Source organism: Tympanuchus pallidicinctus, unplaced genomic scaffold (genome assembly GCF_026119805.1).
Source record: "Tympanuchus pallidicinctus isolate F22 unplaced genomic scaffold, pur_lepc_1.0 scaffold135, whole genome shotgun sequence".
Taxonomy (NCBI): domain Eukaryota; kingdom Metazoa; phylum Chordata; class Aves; order Galliformes; family Phasianidae; genus Tympanuchus; species Tympanuchus pallidicinctus.
The window spans coordinates 32,392-58,649 of record NW_026294654.1 but is presented as its reverse complement, the minus strand read 5'-3'; the positions used below and the strand labels follow the sequence as shown (position 1 = coordinate 58,649).

Below are 26,258 nucleotides of genomic sequence, written 5' to 3'. Positions count from 1 at the left end.
TTTCATAGAAATCCCTGTTTTTAACCTCAAATATCGCTTATTTTCATAGAAATCCCTGTTTTTAACCTCAAATATCGCTTATTTTCATAGAAATCCCAGTTTTTAACCTCAAATATCGCTTATTTTCATAGAAATCCCTGTTTTTAACCTAAAATATCGCTTATTTTCATAGAAATCCCTGTTTTTAACCTAAAATATCGCTTATTTTCATAGAAATCCCTGTTTTTAACCTCAAATATCGCTTATTTTCATAGAAATCCCTGTTTTTCCCCTTAAATATCGCTTATTTTCATAGAAATCCCTGTTTTTAACCTCAAATATCGCTTATTTTCATAGAAATCCCTGTTTTTCCCCTTAAATATCGCTTATTTTCATAGAAATCCCTGTTTTTAACCTCAAATATCGCTTATTTTCATAGAAATCCCTGTTTTTAACCTCAAATATCGCTTATTTTCATAGAAATCCCTGTTTTTCCCCTTAAATATCGCTTATTTTCATAGAAATCCCTGTTTTTAACCTAAAATATCGCTTATTTTCATAGAAATCCCTGTTTTTAACCTCAAATATCGCTTATTTTCATAGAAATCCCTGTTTTTAACCTAAAATATCGCTTATTTTCATAGAAATCCCTGTTTTTAACCTAAATATCGCTTATTTTCATAGAAATCCCTGTTTTTAACCTAAAATATCGCTTATTTTCATAGAAATCCCTGTTTTTAACCTCAAATATCGCTTATTTTCATAGAAATCCCTGTTTTTAACCTCAAATATCGCTTATTTTCATAGAAATCCCTGTTTTTCCCCTTAAATATCGCTTATTTTCATAGAAATCCCTGTTTTTAACCTCAAATATCGCTTATTTTCATAGAAATCCCTGTTTTTAACCTCAAATATCGCTTATTTTCATAGAAATCCCTGTTTTTAACCTCAAATATCGCTTATTTTCATAGAAATCCCTGTTTTTAACCTCAAATATCGCTTATTTTCATAGAAATCCCTGTTTTTAACCCCTTAAATATCGCTTATTTTCATAGAAATCCCTGTTTTTAACCTAAAATATCGCTTATTTTCATAGAAATCCCTGTTTTTAACCTCAAATATCGCTTATTTTCATAGAAATCCCTGTTTTTAACCTCAAATATCGCTTATTTTCATAGAAATCCCTGTTTTTAACCCCTTAAATATCGCTTATTTTCATAGAAATCCCTGTTTTTAACCTCAAATATCGCTTATTTTCATAGAAATCCCTGTTTTTAACCCCTTAAATATCGCTTATTTTCATAGAAATCCCTGTTTTTCCCCTTAAATATCGCTTATTTTCATAGAAATCCCTGTTTTTAACCTCAAATATCGCTTATTTTCATAGAAATCCCTGTTTTTCCCCTTAAATATCGCTTATTTTCATAGAAATCCCTGTTTTTCCCCTTAAATATCGCTTATTTTCATAGAAATCCCTGTTTTTCCCCTTAAATATCGCTTATTTTCATAGAAATCCCTGTTTTTAACCTCAAATATCGCTTATTTTCATAGAAATCCCTGTTTTTCCCCTTAAATATCGCTTATTTTCATAGAAATCCCTGTTTTTCCCCTTAAATATCGCTTATTTTCATAGAAATCCCTGTTTTTAACCTAAAATATCGCTTATTTTCATAGAAATCCCTGTTTTTAACCTCAAATATCGCTTATTTTCATAGAAATCCCTGTTTTCCCCCATAAATATCGCTTATTTTCATAGAAATCCCTGTTTTTAACCTCAAATATCGCTTATTTTCATAGAAATCCCTGTTTTTCCCCTTAAATATCGCTTATTTTCATAGAAATCCCTGTTTTTAACCTAAAATATCGCTTATTTTCATAGAAATCCCTGTTTTTCCCCTAAAATATCGCTTATTTTCATAGAAATCCCTGTTTTTAACCTCAAATATCGCTTATTTTCATAGAAATCCCTGTTTTTCCCCTTAAATATCGCTTATTTTCATAGAAATCCCTGTTTTTCCCCTTAAATATCGCTTATTTTCATAGAAATCCCTGTTTTTAACCTCAAATATCGCTTATTTTCATAGAAATCCCTGTTTTTAACCTCAAATATCGCTTATTTTCATAGAAATCCCTGTTTTTAACCTAAAATATCGCTTATTTTCATAGAAATCCCTGTTTTTAACCTCAAATATCGCTTATTTTCATAGAAATCCCTGTTTTTCCCCTTAAATATCGCTTATTTTCATAGAAATCCCTGTTTTTAACCTCAAATATCGCTTATTTTCATAGAAATCCCTGTTTTTAACCTCAAATATCGCTTATTTTCATAGAAATCCCTGTTTTTAACCTCAAATATCGCTTATTTTCATAGAAATCCCAGTTTTTCCCCTCAAATATCGCTTATTTTCATAGAAATCCCTGTTTTTAACCTCAAATATCGCTTATTTTCATAGAAATCCCTGTTTTTAACCTCAAATATCGCTTATTTTCATAGAAATCCCTGTTTTTAACCTCAAATATCGCTTATTTTCATAGAAATCCCTGTTTTTAACCCCTTAAATATCGCTTATTTTCATAGAAATCCCTGTTTTTAACCTCAAATATCGCTTATTTTCATAGAAATCCCTGTTTTTAACCTCAAATATCGCTTATTTTCATAGAAATCCCTGTTTTTAACCCCTTAAATATCGCTTATTTTCATAGAAATCCCTGTTTTTAACCTCAAATATCGCTTATTTTCATAGAAATCCCTGTTTTTCCCCTTAAATATCGCTTATTTTCATAGAAATCCCTGTTTTTAACCTCAAATATCGCTTATTTTCATAGAAATCCCTGTTTTTCCCCTTAAATATCGCTTATTTTCATAGAAATCCCTGTTTTTCCCCTTAAATATCGCTTATTTTCATAGAAATCCCTGTTTTTCCCCTAAATATCGCTTATTTTCATAGAAATCCCTGTTTTTAACCTCAAATATCGCTTATTTTCATAGAAATCCCTGTTTTTCCCCTTAAATATCGCTTATTTTCATAGAAATCCCTGTTTTTCCCCTTAAATATCGCTTATTTTCATAGAAATCCCTGTTTTTAACCTAAAATATCGCTTATTTTCATAGAAATCCCTGTTTTTAACCTCAAATATCGCTTATTTTCATAGAAATCCCTGTTTTTCCCCTTAAATATCGCTTATTTTCATAGAAATCCCTGTTTTTAACCTCAAATATCGCTTATTTTCATAGAAATCCCTGTTTTTAACCTAAAATATCGCTTATTTTCATAGAAATCCCTGTTTTTAACCTCAAATATCGCTTATTTTCATAGAAATCCCTGTTTTTCCCCTTAAATATCGCTTATTTTCATAGAAATCCCTGTTTTTAACCTAAAATATCGCTTATTTTCATAGAAATCCCTGTTTTTAACCTCAAATATCGCTTATTTTCATAGAAATCCCTGTTTTTAACCTCAAATATCGCTTATTTTCATAGAAATCCCTGTTTTTAACCTCAAATATCGCTTATTTTCATAGAAATCCCTGTTTTTCCCCTTAAATATCGCTTATTTTCATAGAAATCCCTGTTTTTAACCTCAAATATCGCTTATTTTCATAGAAATCCCTGTTTTTCCCCTAAAATATCGCTTATTTTCATAGAAATCCCTGTTTTTAACCTCAAATATCGCTTATTTTCATAGAAATCCCTGTTTTTCCCCTTAAATATCGCTTATTTTCATAGAAATCCCTGTTTTTAACCTCAAATATCGCTTATTTTCATAGAAATCCCTGTTTTTAACCTCAAATATCGCTTATTTTCATAGAAATCCCTGTTTTTAACCTCAAATATCGCTTATTTTCATAGAAATCCCTGTTTTTAACCTCAAATATCGCTTATTTTCATAGAAATCCCTGTTTTTAACCTCAAATATCGCTTATTTTCATAGAAATCCCTGTTTTTAACCTAAAATATCGCTTATTTTCATAGAAATCCCTGTTTTTAACCTCAAATATCGCTTATTTTCATAGAAATCCCTGTTTTTAACCTAAATATCGCTTATTTTCATAGAAATCCCTGTTTTTAACCTCAAATATCGCTTATTTTCATAGAAATCCCTGTTTTTAACCTCAAATATCGCTTATTTTCATAGAAATCCCTGTTTTTAACCTCAAATATCGCTTATTTTCATAGAAATCCCTGTTTTTCCCCTTAAATATCGCTTATTTTCATAGAAATCCCTGTTTTTAACCTCAAATATCGCTTATTTTCATAGAAATCCCTGTTTTTCCCCTTAAATATCGCTTATTTTCATAGAAATCCCTGTTTTTAACCTCAAATATCGCTTATTTTCATAGAAATCCCTGTTTTTAACCTCAAATATCGCTTATTTTCATAGAAATCCCTGTTTTTAACCTAAATATCGCTTATTTTCATAGAAATCCCTGTTTTTAACCTAAAATATCGCTTATTTTCATAGAAATCCCTGTTTTTAACCTCAAATATCGCTTATTTTCATAGAAATCCCTGTTTTTAACCTCAAATATCGCTTATTTTCATAGAAATCCCTGTTTTTAACCTCAAATATCGCTTATTTTCATAGAAATCCCTGTTTTTAACCTCAAATATCGCTTATTTTCATAGAAATCCCTGTTTTTATCATCAAAATATCGCTTATTTTCATAGAAATCCCTGTTTTTCCCCTTAAATATCGCTTATTTTCATAGAAATCCCTGTTTTTAACCTAAAATATCGCTTATTTTCATAGAAATCCCTGTTTTTAACCTCAAATATCGCTTATTTTCATAGAAATCCCTGTTTTTAACCTCAAATATCGCTTATTTTCATAGAAATCCCTGTTTTTCCCCTTAAATATCGCTTATTTTCATAGAAATCCCTGTTTTTAACCTCAAATATCGCTTATTTTCATAGAAATCCCTGTTTTTAACCTCAAAATATCGCTTATTTTCATAGAAATCCCTGTTTTTAACCTCAAATATCGCTTATTTTCATAGAAATCCCTGTTTTTAACCTCAAATATCGCTTATTTTCATAGAAATCCCTGTTTTTAACCTAAAATATCGCTTATTTTCATAGAAATCCCTGTTTTTAACCTCAAATATCGCTTATTTTCATAGAAATCCCTGTTTTTAACCTCAAATATCGCTTATTTTCATAGAAATCCCTGTTTTTCCCCTTAAATATCGCTTATTTTCATAGAAATCCCTGTTTTTAACCTCAAATATCGCTTATTTTCATAGAAATCCCTGTTTTTCCCCTTAAATATCGCTTATTTTCATAGAAATCCCTGTTTTTAACCTCAAATATCGCTTATTTTCATAGAAATCCCTGTTTTTAACCTCAAATATCGCTTATTTTCATAGAAATCCCTGTTTTTAACCTCAAATATCGCTTATTTTCATAGAAATCCCTGTTTTTAACCTCAAATATCGCTTATTTTCATAGAAATCCCTGTTTTTAACCTCAAATATCGCTTATTTTCATAGAAATCCCTGTTTTTAACCTCAAATATCGCTTATTTTCATAGAAATCCCAGTTTTTAACCTCAAATATCGCTTATTTTCATAGAAATCCCTGTTTTTAACCTAAAATATCGCTTATTTTCATAGAAATCCCTGTTTTTAACCTCAAATATCGCTTATTTTCATAGAAATCCCTGTTTTTAACCTCAAATATCGCTTATTTTCATAGAAATCCCTGTTTTTAACCTTAAATATCGCTTATTTTCATAGAAATCCCTGTTTTTAACCTCAAATATCGCTTATTTTCATAGAAATCCCTGTTTTTAACCTAAAATATCGCTTATTTTCATAGAAATCCCTGTTTTTAACCTCAAATATCGCTTATTTTCATAGAAATCCCTGTTTTTCCCCTTAAATATCGCTTATTTTCATAGAAATCCCTGTTTTTAACCTCAAATATCGCTTATTTTCATAGAAATCCCTGTTTTTCCCCTTAAATATCGCTTATTTTCATAGAAATCCCTGTTTTTAACCTCAAATATCGCTTATTTTCATAGAAATCCCTGTTTTTAACCTCAAATATCGCTTATTTTCATAGAAATCCCTGTTTTTCCCCTTAAATATCGCTTATTTTCATAGAAATCCCTGTTTTTAACCTCAAATATCGCTTATTTTCATAGAAATCCCTGTTTTTCCCCTTAAATATCGCTTATTTTCATAGAAATCCCTGTTTTTAACCTAAAATATCGCTTATTTTCATAGAAATCCCTGTTTTTCCCCTAAAATATCGCTTATTTTCATAGAAATCCCTGTTTTTAACCTCAAATATCGCTTATTTTCATAGAAATCCCTGTTTTTCCCCTTAAATATCGCTTATTTTCATAGAAATCCCTGTTTTTCCCCTTAAATATCGCTTATTTTCATAGAAATCCCTGTTTTTAACCTAAAATATCGCTTATTTTCCTAGAAATCCCTGTTTTTAACCTCAAATATCGCTTATTTTCATAGAAATCCCTGTTTTTCCCCTTAAATATCGCTTATTTTCATAGAAATCCCTGTTTTTAACCTCAAATATCGCTTATTTTCATAGAAATCCCTGTTTTTAACCTAAAATATCGCTTATTTTCATAGAAATCCCAGTTTTCAACCTAAAATATCGCTTATTTTCATAGAAATCCCTGTTTTTCCCCTTAAATATCGCTTATTTTCATAGAAATCCCTGTTTTTAACCTAAAATATCGCTTATTTTCATTGAAATCCCTGTTTTTCCCCTAAAATATCGCTTATTTTAATAGAAATCCCTGTTTTTAACCTCAAATATCGCTTATTTTCATAGAAATCCCTGTTTTTCCCCTTAAATATCGCTTATTTTCATAGAAATCCCTGTTTTTCCCCTTAAATATCGCTTATTTTCATAGAAATCCCTGTTTTTAACCTCAAATATCGCTTATTTTCATAGAAATCCCTGTTTTTAACCCCTAAAATATCGCTTATTTTCATAGAAATCCCTGTTTTTAACCTCAAATATCGCTTATTTTCATAGAAATCCCTGTTTTTAACCTCAAATATCGCTTATTTTCATAGAAATCCCTGTTTTTAACCTCAAATATCGCTTATTTTCATAGAAATCCCTGTTTTTAACCTCAAATATCGCTTATTTTCATAGAAATCCCTGTTTTTAACCTCAAATATCGCTTATTTTCATAGAAATCCCTGTTTTTAACCTCAAATATCGCTTATTTTCATAGAAATCCCTGTTTTTAACCTCAAATATCGCTTATTTTCATAGAAATCCCTGTTTTTAACCTCAAATATCGCTTATTTTCATAGAAATCCCTGTTTTTAACCTCAAATATCGCTTATTTTCATAGAAATCCCTGTTTTTAACCTCAAATATCGCTTATTTTCATAGAAATCCCAGTTTTTAACCTCAAATATCGCTTATTTTCATAGAAATCCCTGTTTTTAACCTAAAATATCGCTTATTTTCATAGAAATCCCTGTTTTTAACCTCAAATATCGCTTATTTTCATAGAAATCCCTGTTTTTAACCTCAAATATCGCTTATTTTCATAGAAATCCCTGTTTTTCCCCTTAAATATCGCTTATTTTCATAGAAATCCCTGTTTTTAACCTCAAATATCGCTTATTTTCATAGAAATCCCTGTTTTTCCCCTCAAATATCGCTTATTTTCATAGAAATCCCTGTTTTTAACCTCAAATATCGCTTATTTTCATAGAAATCCCTGTTTTTAACCTCAAATATCGCTTATTTTCATAGAAATCCCTGTTTTTCCCCTTAAATATCGCTTATTTTCATAGAAATCCCTGTTTTTAACCTAAAATATCGCTTATTTTCATAGAAATCCCTGTTTTTATCCTCAAATATCGCTTATTTTCATAGAAATCCCTGTTTTTAACCTCAAAATATCGCTTATTTTCATAGAAATCCCAGTTTTCAACCTAAAATATCGCTTATTTTCATAGAAATCCCTGTTTTTAACCTAAAATATCGCTTATTTTCATAGAAATCCCTGTTTTTAACCTAAAATATCGGTTATTTTCATAGAAATCCCTGTTTTTAACCTCAAATATCGCTTATTTTCATAGAAATCCCTGTTTTTCCCCTTAAATATCGCTTATTTTCATAGAAATCCCTGTTTTTAACCTCAAATATCGCTTATTTTCATAGAAATCCCTGTTTTTCCCCTTAAATATCGCTTATTTTCATAGAAATCCCTGTTTTTAACCTCAAATATCGCTTATTTTCATAGAAATCCCTGTTTTTAACCTCAAATATCGCTTATTTTCATAGAAATCCCTGTTTTTAACCTAAATATCGCTTATTTTCATAGAAATCCCTGTTTTTAACCTCAAATATCGCTTATTTTCATAGAAATCCCTGTTTTTAACCTCAAATATCGCTTATTTTCATAGAAATCCCTGTTTTTAACCTCAAATATCGCTTATTTTCATAGAAATCCCTGTTTTTAACCTAAAATATCGCTTATTTTCATAGAAATCCCTGTTTTTAACCTCAAATATCGCTTATTTCCATAGAAATCCCTGTTTTTCCCCTTAAATATCGCTTATTTTCATAGAAATCCCTGTTTTTAACCTCAAATATCGCTTATTTTCATAGAAATCCCTGTTTTTCCCCTTAAAATATCGCTTATTTTCATAGAAATCCCTGTTTTTAACCTCAAATATCGCTTATTTTCATAGAAATCCCTGTTTTTAACCTCAAATATCGCTTATTTTCATAGAAATCCCTGTTTTTAACCTCAAATATCGCTTATTTTCATAGAAATCCCTGTTTTTAACCTAAAATATCACTTATTTTCATAGAAATCCCTGTTTTTAACCTCAAATATCGCTTATTTTCATAGAAATCCCTGTTTTTCCCCTTAAATATCGCTTATTTTCATAGAAATCCCTGTTTTTCCCCTTAAATATCGCTTATTTTCATAGAAATCCCTGTTTTTAACCTCAAATATCGCTTATTTTCATAGAAATCCCTGTTTTTCCCCTTAAATATCGCTTATTTTCATAGAAATCCCTGTTTTTAACCTCAAATATCGCTTATTTTCATAGAAATCCCTGTTTTTAACCTAAAATATCGCTTATTTTCCTAGAAATCCCTGTTTTTAACCTAAAATATCGCTTATTTTCATAGAAATCCCAGTTTTTAACCTAAAATATCGCTTATTTTCATAGAAATCCCTGTTTTTAACCTCAAATATCGCTTATTTTCATAGAAATCCCTGTTTTTAACCTAAAATATCGCTTATTTTCATAGAAATCCCAGTTTTCAACCTAAAATATCGCTTATTTTCATAGAAATCCCTGTTTTTCCCCTTAAATATCGCTTATTTTCATAGAAATCCCTGTTTTTAACCTAAAATATCGCTTATTTTCATAGAAATCCCTGTTTTTCCCCTTAAAATATCGCTTATTTTCATAGAAATCCCTGTTTTTAACCTAAAATATCGCTTATTTTCATAGAAATCCCTGTTTTTCCCCTTAAATATCGCTTATTTTCATAGAAATCCCTGTTTTTCCCCTTAAATATCGCTTATTTTCATAGAAATCCCTGTTTTTAACCTAAAATATCGCTTATTTTCATAGAAATCCCTGTTTTTCCCCTAAAATATCGCTTATTTTCATAGAAATCCCTGTTTTTAACCTCAAATATCGCTTATTTTCATAGAAATCCCTGTTTTTCCCCTTAAATATCGCTTATTTTCATAGAAATCCCTGTTTTTCCCCTTAAATATCGCTTATTTTCCTAGAAATCCCTGTTTTTAACCTCAAATATCGCTTATTTTCCTAGAAATCCCTGTTTTTAACCTCAAATATCGCTTATTTTCATAGAAATCCCTGTTTTCCCCCATAAATATCGCTTATTTTCATAGAAATCCCTGTTTTTAACCTCAAATATCGCTTATTTTCATAGAAATCCCAGTTTTTAACCTAAAATATCGCTTATTTTCATAGAAATCCCTGTTTTTAACCTCAAATATCGCTTATTTCCATAGAAATCCCAGTTTTCCCCCTCAAATATCGCTTATTTTCATAGAAATCCCTGTTTTTAACCTCAAATATCGCTTATTTCCATAGAAATCCCAGTTTTTCCCCTAAAATATCGCTTATTTTCATAGAAATCCCTGTTTTTAACCTCAAATATCGCTTATTTCCATAGAAATCCCTGTTTTTAACCTCAAATATCGCTTATTTTCATAGAAATCCCAGTTTTTAACCTCAAATATCGCTTATTTTCATGGAAATCCCTGTTTTTAACCTAAAATATCACTTATTTTCATAGAAATCCCTGTTTTTAACCTCAAATATCGCTTATTTTCATAGAAATCCCTGTTTTTCCCCTTAAATATCGCTTATTTTCATAGAAATCCCTGTTTTTCCCCTTAAATATCGCTTATTATCATAGAAATCCCTGTTTTTAACCTCAAATATCACTTATTTTCCTAGAAATCCCTGTTTTTCCCCTTAAATATCGCTTATTTTCATAGAAATCCCTGTTTTTAACCTCAAATATCGCTTATTTTCATAGAAATCCCTGTTTTTAACCTCAAATATCGCTTATTTTCATAGAAATCCCTGTTTTTCCCCTTAAATATCGCTTATTTTCATAGAAATCCCTGTTTTTAACCTAAAATATCGCTTATTTTCATAGAAATCCCTGTTTTTATCCTCAAATATCGCTTATTTTCATAGAAATCCCAGTTTTTAACCTAAAATATCGCTTATTTTCATAGAAATCCCAGTTTTCAACCTAAAATATCGCTTATTTTCATAGAAATCCCTGTTTTTAACCTAAAATATCGCTTATTTTCATAGAAATCCCTGTTTTTAACCTCAAATATCGCTTATTTTCATAGAAATCCCTGTTTTTAACCTAAAATATCGCTTATTTTCATAGAAATCCCAGTTTTTCCCCTAAAATATCGCTTATTTTCATAGAAATCCCTGTTTTTAACCTCAAATATCGCTTATTTTCATAGAAATCCCTGTTTTTCCCCTTAAATATCGCTTATTTTCATAGAAATCCCTGTTTTTCCCCTTAAATATCGCTTATTTTCATAGAAATCCCTGTTTTTAACCTCAAATATCGCTTATTTTCCTAGAAATCCCTGTTTTTCCCCTTAAATATCGCTTATTTTCATAGAAATCCCTGTTTTTCCCCTTAAATATCGCTTATTTTCATAGAAATCCCTGTTTTTCCCCTTAAATATCGCTTATTTTCATAGAAATCCCTGTTTTTAACCTCAAATATCGCTTATTTTCATAGAAATCCCTGTTTTTAACCTAAAATATCGCTTATTTTCATAGAAATCCCAGTTTTCAACCTAAAATATCGCTTATTTTCATAGAAATCCCTGTTTTTCCCCTTAAATATCGCTTATTTTCATAGAAATCCCTGTTTTTAACCCCTTAAATATCGCTTATTTTCATAGAAATCCCTGTTTTTAACCTAAAATATCGCTTATTATCATAGAAATCCCAGTTTTCAACCTAAAATATCGCTTATTTTCATAGAAATCCCTGTTTTTAACCTCAAATATCGCTTATTTTCATAGAAATCCCTGTTTTTCCCCTAAAATATCGCTTATTTTCATAGAAATCCCTGTTTTTAACCTCAAATATCGCTTATTTTCATAGAAATCCCTGTTTTTCCCCTTAAATATCGCTTATTTTCATAGAAATCCCTGTTTTTAACCTCAAATATCGCTTATTTTCATAGAAATCCCTGTTTTTCCCCTTAAATATCGCTTATTTTCATAGAAATCCCTGTTTTTAACCTCAAATATCGCTTATTTTCATAGAAATCCCTGTTTTTAACCTCAAATATCGCTTATTTCCATAGAAATCCCAGTTTTTCCCCTAAAATATCGCTTATTTTCATAGAAATCCCTGTTTTTAACCTCAAATATCGCTTATTTCCATAGAAATCCCTGTTTTTAACCTCAAATATCGCTTATTTTCATAGAAATCCCTGTTTTTAACCTCAAATATCGCTTATTTTCATAGAAATCCCTGTTTTTAACCTAAAATATCGCTTATTTTCATAGAAATCCCTGTTTTTAACCTCAAATATCGCTTATTTTCATAGAAATCCCTGTTTTTCCCCTTAAATATCGCTTATTTTCATAGAAATCCCTGTTTTTAACCTCAAATATCGCTTATTTTCATAGAAATCCCTGTTTTTCCCCTTAAATATCGCTTATTTTCATAGAAATCCCTGTTTTTCCCCTTAAATATCGCTTATTTTCATAGAAATCCCTGTTTTTCCCCTTAAATATCGCTTATTTTCATAGAAATCCCTGTTTTTAACCTAAAATATCGCTTATTTTCATAGAAATCCCTGTTTTTAACCTCAAATATCGCTTATTTTCATAGAAATCCCTGTTTTTCCCCTTAAATATCGCTTATTTTCATAGAAATCCCTGTTTTTAACCTAAATATCGCTTATTTTCATAGAAATCCCTGTTTTTCCCCTTAAATATCGCTTATTTTCATAGAAATCCCTGTTTTTCCCCTTAAATATCGCTTATTTTCCTAGAAATCCCTGTTTTTAACCTAAAATATCGCTTATTTTCATAGAAATCCCTGTTTTTAACCTAAATATCGCTTATTTTCATAGAAATCCCTGTTTTTAACCTCAAATATCGCTTATTTTCATAGAAATCCCTGTTTTTCCCCTTAAATATCGCTTATTTTCATAGAAATCCCTGTTTTTAACCTAAAATATCGCTTATTTTCATAGAAATCCCAGTTTTCAACCTAAAATATCGCTTATTTTCATAGAAATCCCTGTTTTTCCCCTTAAATATCGCTTATTTTCATAGAAATCCCTGTTTTTAACCTCAAATATCGCTTATTTTCATAGAAATCCCTGTTTTTAACCTCAAATATCGCTTATTTTCATAGAAATCCCTGTTTTTCCCCTTAAATATCGCTTATTTTCATAGAAATCCCTGTTTTTAACCTCAAATATCGCTTATTTTCATAGAAATCCCTGTTTTTCCCCTTAAATATCGCTTATTTTCATAGAAATCCCTGTTTTTAACCTCAAATATCGCTTATTTTCATAGAAATCCCTGTTTTTCCCCTTAAATATCGCTTATTTTCATAGAAATCCCTGTTTTTAACCTAAAATATCGCTTATTTTCATAGAAATCCCTGTTTTTAACCTCAAATATCGCTTATTTTCATAGAAATCCCTGTTTTTAACCTAAAATATCGCTTATTTTCATAGAAATCCCAGTTTTCAACCTAAAATATCGCTTATTTTCATAGAAATCCCTGTTTTTATCCTCAAATATCGCTTATTTTCATAGAAATCCCTGTTTTTAACCTAAAATATCGCTTATTTTCATAGAAATCCCAGTTTTCAACCTAAAATATCGCTTATTTTCATAGAAATCCCTGTTTTTAACCTCAAATATCGCTTATTTTCATAGAAATCCCTGTTTTTAACCTCAAATATCGCTTATTTTCATAGAAATCCCTGTTTTTAACCTCAAATATCGCTTATTTTCATAGAAATCCCAGTTTTTCCCCTAAATATCGCTTATTTTCATAGAAATCCCTGTTTTTAACCTCAAATATCGCTTATTTTCATAGAAATCCCTGTTTTTCCCCTTAAATATCGCTTATTTTCATAGAAATCCCTGTTTTTCCCCTTAAATATCGCTTATTTTCATAGAAATCCCTGTTTTTCCCCTTAAATATCGCTTATTTTCATAGAAATCCCTGTTTTTCCCCTTAAATATCGCTTATTTTCATAGAAATCCCTGTTTTTCCCCTTAAATATCGCTTATTTTCATAGAAATCCCTGTTTTTCCCCTTAAATATCGCTTATTTTCATAGAAATCCCTGTTTTTAACCTCAAATATCGCTTATTTTCATAGAAATCCCAGTTTTTCCCCTTAAATATCGCTTATTTTCATAGAAATCCCTGTTTTTAACCTCAAATATCGCTTATTTTCATAGAAATCCCTGTTTTTCCCCTTAAATATCGCTTATTTTCATAGAAATCCCTGTTTTTAACCTCAAATATCGCTTATTTTCATAGAAATCCCTGTTTTTAACCTAAAATATCGCTTATTTTCATAGAAATCCCTGTTTTTCCCCTTAAATATCGCTTATTTTCATAGAAATCCCTGTTTTTAACCTAAAATATCGCTTATTTTCATAGAAATCCCTGTTTTTAACCTCAAATATCGCTTATTTTCATAGAAATCCCTGTTTTTAACCTCAAATATCGCTTATTTTCATAGAAATCCCTGTTTTTCCCCTTAAATATCGCTTATTTTCATAGAAATCCCTGTTTTTCCCCTTAAATATCGCTTATTTTCATAGAAATCCCTGTTTTTAACCTCAAATATCGCTTATTTTCATAGAAATCCCTGTTTTTAACCTAAAATATCGCTTATTTTCATAGAAATCCCTGTTTTTAACCTCAAATATCGCTTATTTTCATAGAAATCCCTGTTTTTCCCCTCAAATATCGCTTATTTTCATAGAAATCCCTGTTTTTAACCTCAAATATCGCTTATTTTCATAGAAATCCCTGTTTTTAACCTCAAATATCGCTTATTTTCATAGAAATCCCTGTTTTTAACCTCAAATATCGCTTATTTTCATAGAAATCCCTGTTTTTCCCCTTAAATATCGCTTATTTTCATAGAAATCCCTGTTTTTAACCTCAAATATCGCTTATTTTCATAGAAATCCCTGTTTTTAACCTAAAATATCGCTTATTTTCATAGAAATCCCAGTTTTTAACCTAAAATATCGCTTATTTTCATAGAAATCCCTGTTTTTAACCTCAAATATCGCTTATTTCCATAGAAATCCCTGTTTTTAACCTCAAATATCGCTTATTTTCATAGAAATCCCTGTTTTTAACCTAAAATATCGCTTATTTTCATAGAAATCCCTGTTTTTAACCTAAAATATCGCTTATTTTCATAGAAATCCCTGTTTTTAACCTCAAATATCGCTTATTTTCATAGAAATCCCTGTTTTTCCCCTTAAATATCGCTTATTTTCATAGAAATCCCTGTTTTTAACCTCAAATATCGCTTATTTTCATAGAAATCCCTGTTTTTCCCCTTAAATATCGCTTATTTTCATAGAAATCCCTGTTTTTAACCTCAAATATCGCTTATTTTCATAGAAATCCCTGTTTTTAACCTCAAATATCGCTTATTTTCATAGAAATCCCTGTTTTTCCCCTAAAATATCGCTTATTTTCATAGAAATCCCTGTTTTTAACCTCAAATATCGCTTATTTTCATAGAAATCCCTGTTTTTCCCCTTAAATATCGCTTATTTTCATAGAAATCCCTGTTTTTCCCCTTAAATATCGCTTATTTTCATAGAAATCCCTGTTTTTAACCTCAAATATCGCTTATTTTCATAGAAATCCCTGTTTTTAACCTAAAATATCGCTTATTTTCATAGAAATCCCTGTTTTTAACCTAAAATATCGCTTATTTTCATAGAAATCCCTGTTTTTAACCTCAAATATCGCTTATTTTCATAGAAATCCCTGTTTTTCCCCTCAAATATCGCTTATTTTCATAGAAATCCCTGTTTTTAACCTCAAATATCGCTTATTTTCATAGAAATCCCAGTTTTTAACCTAAAATATCGCTTATTTTCATAGAAATCCCTGTTTTTCCCCTTAAATATCGCTTATTTTCATAGAAATCCCAGTTTTCAACCTAAAATATCGCTTATTTTCATAGAAATCCCTGTTTTTCCCCTTAAATATCGCTTATTTTCATAGAAATCCCTGTTTTTAACCTCAAATATCGCTTATTTTCATAGAAATCCCTGTTTTTAACCTCAAATATCGCTTATTTTCATAGAAATCCCTGTTTTTAACCTCAAATATCGCTTATTTTCATAGAAATCCCTGTTTTTAATCTAAAATATCGCTTATTTTCATAGAAATCCCAGTTTTTCCCCTAAAATATCGCTTATTTTCATAGAAATCCCTGTTTTTAACCTCAAATATCGCTTATTTTCATAGAAATCCCTGTTTTTCCCCTTAAATATCGCTTATTTTCATAGAAATCCCTGTTTTCAACCTAAAATATCGCTTATTTTCATAGAAATCCCTGTTTTTCCCCTTAAATATCGCTTATTTTCCTAGAAATCCCTGTTTTTAACCTCAAATATCGCTTATTTTCATAGAAATCCCTGTTTTTATCCTAAATATCGCTTATTTTCATAGAAATCCCTGTTTTTAACCTCAAATATCGCTTATTTTCATAGAAATCCCTGTTTTTAATCTAAAATATCGCTTATTTTCATAGAAATCCCTGTTTTTCCCCTTAAATATCGCTTATTTTCATAGAAATCCCTGTTTTCCCCCATAAATATCGCTTATTTTCATAGAAATCCCTGTTTTTCCCCTTAAATATCGCTTATTTTCATAGAAATCCCTGTTTTTAACCTAAAATATCGCTTATTTTCATAGAAATCCCTGTTTTTAACCTAAATATCGCTTATTTTCATAGAAATCCCTGTTTTTAACCTCAAATATCGCTTATTTTCATAGAAATCCCTGTTTTTCCCCTTAAATATCGCTTATTTTCATAGAAATCCCTGTTTTTAACCTCAAATATCGCTTATTTTCATAGAAATCCCTGTTTTTAACCTCAAATATCGCTTATTTTCATAGAAATCCCAGTTTTTAACCTCAAATATCGCTTATTTTCATAGAAATCCCTGTTTTTAACCTAAAATATCGCTTATTTTCATAGAAATCCCTGTTTTTAACCTCAAATATCGCTTATTTTCATAGAAATCCCTGTTTTTCCCCTTAAATATCGCTTATTTTCATAGAAATCCCTGTTTTTCCCCTTAAATATCGCTTATTTTCATAGAAATCCCTGTTTTTCCCCTTAAATATCGCTTATTTTCATAGAAATCCCTGTTTTTCCCCTTAAATATCGCTTATTTTCATAGAAATCCCTGTTTTTAACCTCAAATATCGCTTATTTTCATAGAAATCCCAGTTTTTCCCCTTAAATATCGCTTATTTTCATAGAAATCCCTGTTTTTAACCTAAAATATCGCTTATTTTCATAGAAATCCCTGTTTTTATCCTCAAATATCGCTTATTTTCATAGAAATCCCTGTTTTTAACCTAAAATATCGCTTATTTTCATAGAAATCCCAGTTTTCAACCTAAAATATCGCTTATTTTCCTAGAAATCCCTGTTTTTCCCCTTAAATATCGCTTATTTTCATAGAAATCCCTGTTTTTAACCTAAAATATCGCTTATTTTCATTGAAATCCCTGTTTTTAACCTAAAATATCGCTTATTTTCATAGAAATCCCTGTTTTTAACCTCAAATATCGCTTATTTTCATAGAAATCCCTGTTTTTCCCCTTAAATATCGCTTATTTTCATAGAAATCCCTGTTTTTAACCTCAAATATCGCTTATTTTCATAGAAATCCCTGTTTTTCCCCTTAAATATCGCTTATTTTCATAGAAATCCCTGTTTTTAACCTCAAATATCGCTTATTTTCATAGAAATCCCAGTTTTTCCCCTTAAATATCGCTTATTTTCATAGAAATCCCTGTTTTTAACCTAAAATATCGCTTATTTTCATAGAAATCCCTGTTTTTATCCTCAAATATCGCTTATTTTCATAGAAATCCCTGTTTTTAACCTAAAATATCGCTTATTTTCATAGAAATCCCAGTTTTCAACCTAAAATATCGCTTATTTTCCTAGAAATCCCTGTTTTTCCCCTTAAATATCGCTTATTTTCATAGAAATCCCTGTTTTTAACCTAAAATATCGCTTATTTTCATTGAAATCCCTGTTTTTAACCTAAAATATCGCTTATTTTCATAGAAATCCCTGTTTTTAACCTCAAATATCGCTTATTTTCATAGAAATCCCTGTTTTTCCCCTTAAATATCGCTTATTTTCATAGAAATCCCTGTTTTTAACCTCAAATATCGCTTATTTTCATAGAAATCCCTGTTTTTAACCTCAAATATCGCTTATTTTCATAGAAATCCCTGTTTTTAACCTCAAATATCGCTTATTTCCATAGAAATCCCTGTTTTTAACCTAAAATATCGCTTATTTTCATAGAAATCCCTGTTTTTAACCTCAAATATCGCTTATTTTCATAGAAATCCCAGTTTTTCCCCTCAAATATCGCTTATTTTCATAGAAATCCCTGTTTTTAACCTAAAATATCGCTTATTTCCATAGAAATCCCTGTTTTTAACCTAAAATATCGCTTATTTTCATAGAAATCCCTGTTTTCCCCCATAAATATCGCTTATTTTCATAGAAATCCCTGTTTTTCCCCTAAATATCGCTTATTTTCATAGAAATCCCTGTTTTTAACCTAAAATATCGCTTATTTCCATAGAAATCCCAGTTTTTAACCTAAAATATCGCTTATTTTCATAGAAATCCCTGTTTTTAACCTCAAATATCGCTTATTTTCATAGAAATCCCTGTTTTTAACCTCAAATATCGCTTATTTTCATAGAAATCCCTGTTTTTAACCTAAAATATCGCTTATTTTCATAGAAATCCCAGTTTTTAACCTAAAATATCGCTTATTTTCATAGAAATCCCTGTTTTTCCCCTTAAATATCGCTTATTTTCATAGAAATCCCTGTTTTTCCCCCTAAATATCGCTTATTTTCATAGAAATCCCTGTTTTTAACCTCAAATATCGCTTATTTTCATAGAAATCCCTGTTTTTAACCTCAAATATCGCTTATTTCCATAGAAATCCCAGTTTTCCCCCTCAAATATCGCTTATTTTCATAGAAATCCCTGTTTTTCCCCTAAAATATCGCTTATTTTCATAGATATCCCTGTTTTTAACCTCAAATATCGCTTATTTTCATAGAAATCCCTGTTTTTCCCCTTAAATATCGCTTATTTTCATAGAAATCCCTGTTTTTCCCCTTAAATATCGCTTATTTTCATAGAAATCCCTGTTTTTAACCTCAAATATCGCTTATTTTCATAGAAATCCCTGTTTTTAACCTCAAATATCGCTTATTTTCATAGAAATCCCTGTTTTTAACGTAAAATATCGCTTATTTTCATAGAAATCCCTGTTTTTAACCTCAAATATCGCTTATTTTCATAGAAATCCCAGTTTTTCCCATCAAATATCGCTTATTTTCATAGAAATCCCTGTTTTTAACCTCAAATATCGCTTATTTTCATAGAAATCCCAGTTTTTAACCTAAAATATCGCTTATTTTCATAGAAATCCCTGTTTTTAACCTAAAATATCGCTTATTTTCATAGAAATCCCTGTTTTTAACCTAAAATATCGCTTATTTCCATAGAAATCCCTGTTTTTCCCCTTAAATATCGCTTATTTTCCTAGAAATCCCTGTTTTTAACCTCAAATATCGCTTATTTTCATAGAAATCCCTGTTTTTAACCTCAAATATCGCTTATTTTCATAGAAATCCCTGTTTTTAATCTAAAATATCGCTTATTTTCATAGAAATCCCAGTTTTTCCCCTAAAATATCGCTTATTTTCATAGATATCCCTGTTTTTAACCTCAAATATCGCTTATTTTCATAGAAATCCCTGTTTTTCCCCTCAAATATCGCTTATTTCCATGGAAATCCCAGTTTTTAACCTCAAATATCGCTTATTTTCATAGAAATCCCTGTTTTTAACCTCAAATATCGCTTATTTTCATAGAAATCCCTGTTTTTAACCTCAAATATCGCTTATTTCCATGGAAATCCCTGTTTTGAACCTAAAATATCACTTATTTTCATAGAAATCCCTGTTTTTAACCTCAAATATCGCTTATTTTCATAGAAATCCCTGTTTTTCCCCTTAAATATCGCTTATTTTCATAGAAATCCCTGTTTTTAACCTCAAATATCGCTTATTTTCCTAGAAATCCCTGTTTTTCCCCTTAAATATCGCTTATTTTCATAGAAATCCCTGTTTTTAACCTCAAATATCGCTTATTTTCATAGAAATCCCAGTTTTTCCCCTTAAATATCGCTTATTTTCATAGAAATCCCTGTTTTTAACCTCAAATATCGCTTATTTTCATAGAAATCCCTGTTTTTATCCTCAAATATCGCTTATTTTCATAGAAATCCCAGTTTTTAACCTAAAATATCGCTTATTTTCATAGAAATCCCAGTTTTCAACCTCAAATATCGCTTATTTTCATAGAAATCCCAGTTTTTCCCCTTAAATATCGCTTATTTTCATAGAAATCCCTGTTATTAACCTAAAATATCGCTTATTTCCATAGAAATCCCTGTTTTTATCATCAAAATATCGCTTATTTTCCTAGAAATCCCTGTTTTTCCCTCAAATATCGCTTATTTTCATAGAAATCCCTGTTTTTAACCTCAAATATCGCTTATTTTCATAGAAATCCCTGTTTTTAACCTAAAATATCGCTTATTTCCATAGAAATCCCAGTTTAGAACCACAAATATCGCTTATTTTCATAGAAATCCCTGTTTTTAACCTCAAATATCGCTTATTTTCATAGAAATCGCAGTTTTTCCCTTAAATATCGCTTATTTTCATAGAAATCCCTGTTTTTCCCCTTAAATATCGCTTATTTTCCTAGAAATCCCTGTTTTTAACCTCAAATATCGCTTATTTCCATAGAAATCCCTGTTTTTAACCTCAAATATCGCTTATTTTCATAGAAATCCCAGTTTTTAACCTCAAATATCGCTTATTTTCATAGAAATCCCAGTTTTTCCCCTTAAATATCGCTTATTTTCATAGAAATCCCTGTTTTTCCCCTTAAATATCGCTTATTTTTGTAGAAATCCCTGTTTTTCCCCTTAAATATTGCTTATTTTCATAGAAATCCCAGTTTTTACCTAAGATATCGCCTATTTTTTTAGAAATCCCTGTTTTTCCCCTTAAATATCGCTTATTTTCATAGAAATCCCTGTTTTTCCCCTAAAATATCGCTTATTTTCCTAGAAATCCCTGTTTTTAACCTCAAATATCGCTTATTTTCATAGAAATCCCAGTTTTTCCCCCTAAATATCGCTTATTTTCATAGAAATCCCTGTTTTAAACCTCAAATATCGCTTATTTCCATAGAAATCCCTGTTTTTAACCTAAGATATCGCTTATTTTCATAGAAATCCCTGTTTTTATCCTCAAATATCGCTTATTTTCCTAGAAATCCCTGTTTTTAACCTCAAATATCGCTTATTTTCATAGAAATCCCTGTTTTTAACCTCAAATATCGCTTATTTTCATAGAAATCCCTGTTTTCCCCCATAAATATCGCTTATTTTCATAGAAATCCCTGTTTTTAACCTCAAATATCGCTTATTTTCATAGAAATCCCTGTTTTTCCCCTTAAATATCGCTTATTTTCATAGAAATCCCTGTTTTTAACCTCAAATATCGCTTATTTTCATAGAAATCCCTGTTTTTAACCTCAAATATCGCTTATTTCCATAGAAATCCCAGTTTTTAACCTAAAATATTGCTTATTTTCATAGAAATCCCTGTTTTTAACCTCAAATATCGCTTATTTCCATAGAAATCCCAGTTTTTCCCCTCAAATATCGCTTATTTTCATAGAAATCCCTGTTTTTAACCTAAAATATCGCTTATTTCCATAGAAATCCCTGTTTTTAACCTCAAATATCGCTTATTTTCATAGAAATCCCTGTTTTTCCCCTTAAATATCGCTTATTTTCATAGAAATCCCTGTTTTTCCCCTTAAATATCGCTTATTTTCATAGAAATCCCTGTTTTTAACCTCAAATATCGCTTATTTTCATAGAAATCCCTGTTTTTAACCTCAAATATCGCTTATTTCCATAGAAATCCCAGTTTTTAACCTAAAATATCGCTTATTTTCATAGAAATCCCTGTTTTTAACCTCAAATATCGCTTATTTTCCTAGAAATCCCTGTTTTTAACCTCAAATATCGCTTATTTTCATAGAAATCCCTGTTTTTAACCTCAAATATCGCTTATTTTCATAGAAATCCCTGTTTTTCCCCTAAAATATCGCTTATTTTCATAGAAATCCCAGTTTTTCCCCCTAAATATCGCTTATTTTCATAGAAATCCCTGTTTTTAACCTCAAATATCGCTTATTTTCATAGAAATCCCTGTTTTTCCCCTTAAATATCGCTTATTTTCATAGAAATCCCTGTTTTTAACCTCAAATATCGCTTATTTCCATAGAAATCCCAGTTTTCCCCCTCAAATATCGCTTATTTTCATAGAAATCCCAGTTTTTCCCCTAAAATATCGCTTATTTTCATAGATATCCCTGTTTTTAACCTCAAATATCGCTTATTTTCATAGAAATCCCTGTTTTCCCCCATAAATATCGCTTATTTTCATAGAAATCCCTGTTTTTCCCCTTAAATATCGCTTATTTTCATAGAAATCCCTGTTTTTAACCTCAAATATCGCTTATTTTCATAGAAATCCCTGTTTTTAACCTAAAATATCGCTTATTTCCATAGAAATCCCAGTTTTTAACGTAAAATATCGCTTATTTTCATAGAAATCCCTGTTTTTAACCTCAAATATCGCTTATTTCCATAGAAATCCCAGTTTTTCCCCTCAAATATCGCTTATTTTCATAGAAATCCCTGTTTTTAACCTCAAATATCGCTTATTTTCATAGAAATCCCAGTTTTTAACCTAAAATATCGCTTATTTTCATAGAAATCCCTGTTTTTCCCCTTAAATATCGCTTATTTTCATAGAAATCCCAGTTTTCAACCTAAAATATCGCTTATTTTCATAGAAATCCCTGTTTTTCCCCTTAAATATCGCTTATTTTCCTAGAAATCCCTGTTTTTAACCTCAAATATCGCTTATTTTCATAGAAATCCCTGTTTTTATCCTAAGATATCGCTTATTTTCATAGAAATCCCTGTTTTTAACCTCAAATATCGCTTATTTTCATAGAAATCCCTGTTTTTAATCTAAAATATCGCTTATTTTCATAGAAATCCCAGTTTTTCCCCTAAAATATCGCTTATTTTCATAGATATCCCTGTTTTTAACCTCAAATATCGCTTATTTTCATAGAAATCCCTGTTTTTCCCCTCAAATATCGCTTATTTCCATGGAAATCCCAGTTTTTAACCTCAAATATCGCTTATTTTCATAGAAATCCCTGTTTTTAACCTCAATTATAGCTTATTTTCATAGAAATCCCTGTTTTTAACCTCAAATATCGCTTATTTCCATTTAAATCCCAGTTTTTACCTAAAATATCACTTATTTTCATAGAAATCCCTGTTTTTAACCTCAAATATCGCTTATTTTCATAGAAATCCCTGTTTTTCCCCTTAAATATCGCTTATTTTCATAGAAATCCCTGTTTTTAACCTCAAATATCGCTTATTTTCCTAGAAATCCCTGTTTTTAACCTCAAATATCGCTTATTTTCATAGAAATCCCTGTTTTTAACCTCAAATATCGCTTATTTTCATAGAAATCCCTATTTTTAACCTCAAATATCGCTTATTTTCATAGAAATCCCAGTTTTTCCCCTTAAATATCGCTTATTTTCATAGAAATCCCTGTTTTTATCCTCAAATATCGCTTATTTTCATAGAAATCCCAGTTTTTAACCTAAAATATCGCTTATTTTCATAGAAATCCCAGTTTTCAACCTCAAATATCGCTTATTTTCATAGAAATCCCTGTTTTTAACCTCAAATATCGCTTATTTTCATAGAAATCCCTGTTATTAACCTAAAATATCGCTTATTTCCATAGAAATCCCTGTTTTTATCATCAAAATATCGCTTATTTTCGTAGAAATCCCTGTTTTTCCCTCAAATATCGCTTATTTTCATAGAAATCCCTGTTTTTAACCTCAAATATCGCTTATTTTCATAGAAATCCCTGTTTTTAACCTAAAATATCGCTTATTTCCATAGAAATCCATGTTTTTAACCTCAAATATCGCTTATTTTCATAGAAATCCCTGTTTTTAACCTCAAATATCGCTTATTTTCATAGAAATCCCAGTTTTTCCCTTAAATATCGCTTATTTTCATAGAAATCCCTGTTTTTAACCTAAAATATCGCTTATTTTCATAGAAATCCCTGTTTTTAACCTAAAATATCGCTTATTTCCATAGAAATCCCTGTTTTTAACCTCAAATATCGCTTATTTTCATAGAAATCCCAGTTTTTAACCTCAAATATCGCTTATTTTCATAGAAATCCCAGTTTTTCCCCTTAAATATCGCTTATTTTCATAGAAATCCCTGTTTTTCCCCTTAAATATCGCTTATTTTTGTAGAAATCCCAGTTTTTCCCCTTAAATATTGCTTATTGTCATAGAAATCCCAGTTTTTACCTAAGATATCGCATATTTTTTTAGAAATCCCTGTTTTTCCCCTTAAATATCGCTTATTTTCATAGAAATCCCAGTTTTTCCCCTAAAATATCGCTTATTTTCATAGATATCCCTGTTTTTAACCTCAAATATCGCTTATTTTCATAGAAATCCCAGTTTTTCCCCCTAAATATCGCTTAATTTCATAGAAATCCCTGTTTTTATCCTCAAATATCGCTTATTTTCCTAGAAATCCCTGTTTTTAACCTCAAATATCGCTTATTTTCATAGAAATCCCTGTTTTTAACCAAAAATATCGCTTATTTTCATAGAAATCCCAGTTTTTCCCCTAAAATATCGCTTATTTTCATAGATATCCCTGTTTTTAACCTCAAATATCGCTTATTTTCATAGAAATCCCTGTTTTTCCCCTTAAATATCGCTTATTTTCATCGAAATCCCTGTTTTTAACCTCAAATATCGCTTATTTTCCTAGAAATCCCAGTTTTTCCCCTTAAATATCGCTTATTTTCATAGAAATCCCTGTTTTTAACCTCAAATATCGCTTATTTTCATAGAAATCCCTGTTTTTCCCCTAAATATCGCTTATTTTCATAGAAATCCCAGTTTTTAACCTCAAATATCGCTTATTTTCATAGAAATCCCAGTTTTTAACCTCAAATATCGCTTATTTTCATAGAAATCCCTGTTTTTAACCTCAAATATCGCTTATTTTCCTAGAAATCCCAGTTTTTCCCCTTAAATATCGCTTATTTTCATAGAAATCCCTGTTTTTAACCTCAAATATCGCTTATTTTCATAGAAATCCCTGTTTTTATCCTCAAATATCGCTTATTTTCATAGAAATCCCTGTTTTTAACCTAAAATATCGCATATTTTTTTAGAAATCCCTGTTTTTCCCCTTAAATATCGCTTATTTTCATAGAAATCCCAGTTTTTAACCTAAAATATCGCTTATTTTCATAGATATCCCTGTTTTTAACCTCAAATATCGCTTATTTTCATAGAAATCCCTGTTTTTAACCTTAAATATCGCTTATTTTCATTGAAATCCCTGTTTTTAACCTAAAATATCGCTTATTTCCATAGAAATCCCTGTTTTTAACCTCAAATATCGCTTATTTTCATAGAAATCCCTGTTTTTCCCCTTAAATATCGCTTATTTTCATAGAAATCCCTGTTTTTCCCCTTAAATATCGCTTATTTTCATAGAAATCCCTGTTTTTAACCTCAAATATCGCTTATTTTCATAGAAATCCCTGTTTTTCCCCTAAATATCGCTTATTTTCATAGAAATCCCAGTTTTTAACCTCAAATATCGCTTATTTTCATAGAAATCCCTGTTTTTCCCCTTAAATATCGCTTATTTTCATAGAAATCCCTGTTTTTCCCCTTAAATATCGCTTATTTTCATAGAAATCCCTGTTTTTAACCTCAAATATCGCTTATTTTCATAGAAATCCCTGTTTTTAACCTCAAATATCGCTTATTTTCATAGAAATCCCTGTTTTTAACCTCAAATATCGCTTATTTTCCTAGAAATCCCAGTTTTTCCCCTTAAATATCGCTTATTTTCATAGAAATCCCTGTTTTTAACCTAAAATATCGCTTATTTTCATAGAAATCCCTGTTTTTATCCTCAAATATCGCTTATTTTCATAGAAATCCCTGTTTTTAACCTAAAATATCGCTTATTTTCATAGAAATCCCAGTTTTCAACCTAAAATATCGCTTATTTTCATAGAAATCCCTGTTTTTCCCCTTAAATATCGCTTATTTTCATAGAAATCCCTGTTTTTAACCTAAAATATCGCTTATTTTCATTGAAATCCCTGTTTTTAACCTAAAATATCGGTTATTTTCATAGAAATCCCTGTTTTTAACCTAAAATATCGCTTATTTTCCTAGAAATCCCTG

General features: G+C 29.9%; 1 long non-coding RNA gene across 17 annotated transcripts in view; it reads right to left on the bottom strand.

The window, feature by feature from the left end:
• Window positions 1–26,258, bottom strand: part of LOC128076270 (uncharacterized) — a 56,202-nt gene that overhangs the window by 15,977 nt on the left and 13,967 nt on the right. For all 17 annotated transcript variants that reach the window (XR_008204336.1, XR_008204331.1, XR_008204323.1 and 14 more), the window contains exons 2-3: window positions 25,366–25,406; window positions 5,569–5,814 (exon numbers count right to left, since the gene is read on the bottom strand). This is a non-coding gene — a long non-coding RNA (uncharacterized LOC128076270). The remainder of the gene's footprint in view (window positions 1–5,568; window positions 5,815–25,365; window positions 25,407–26,258) is intronic.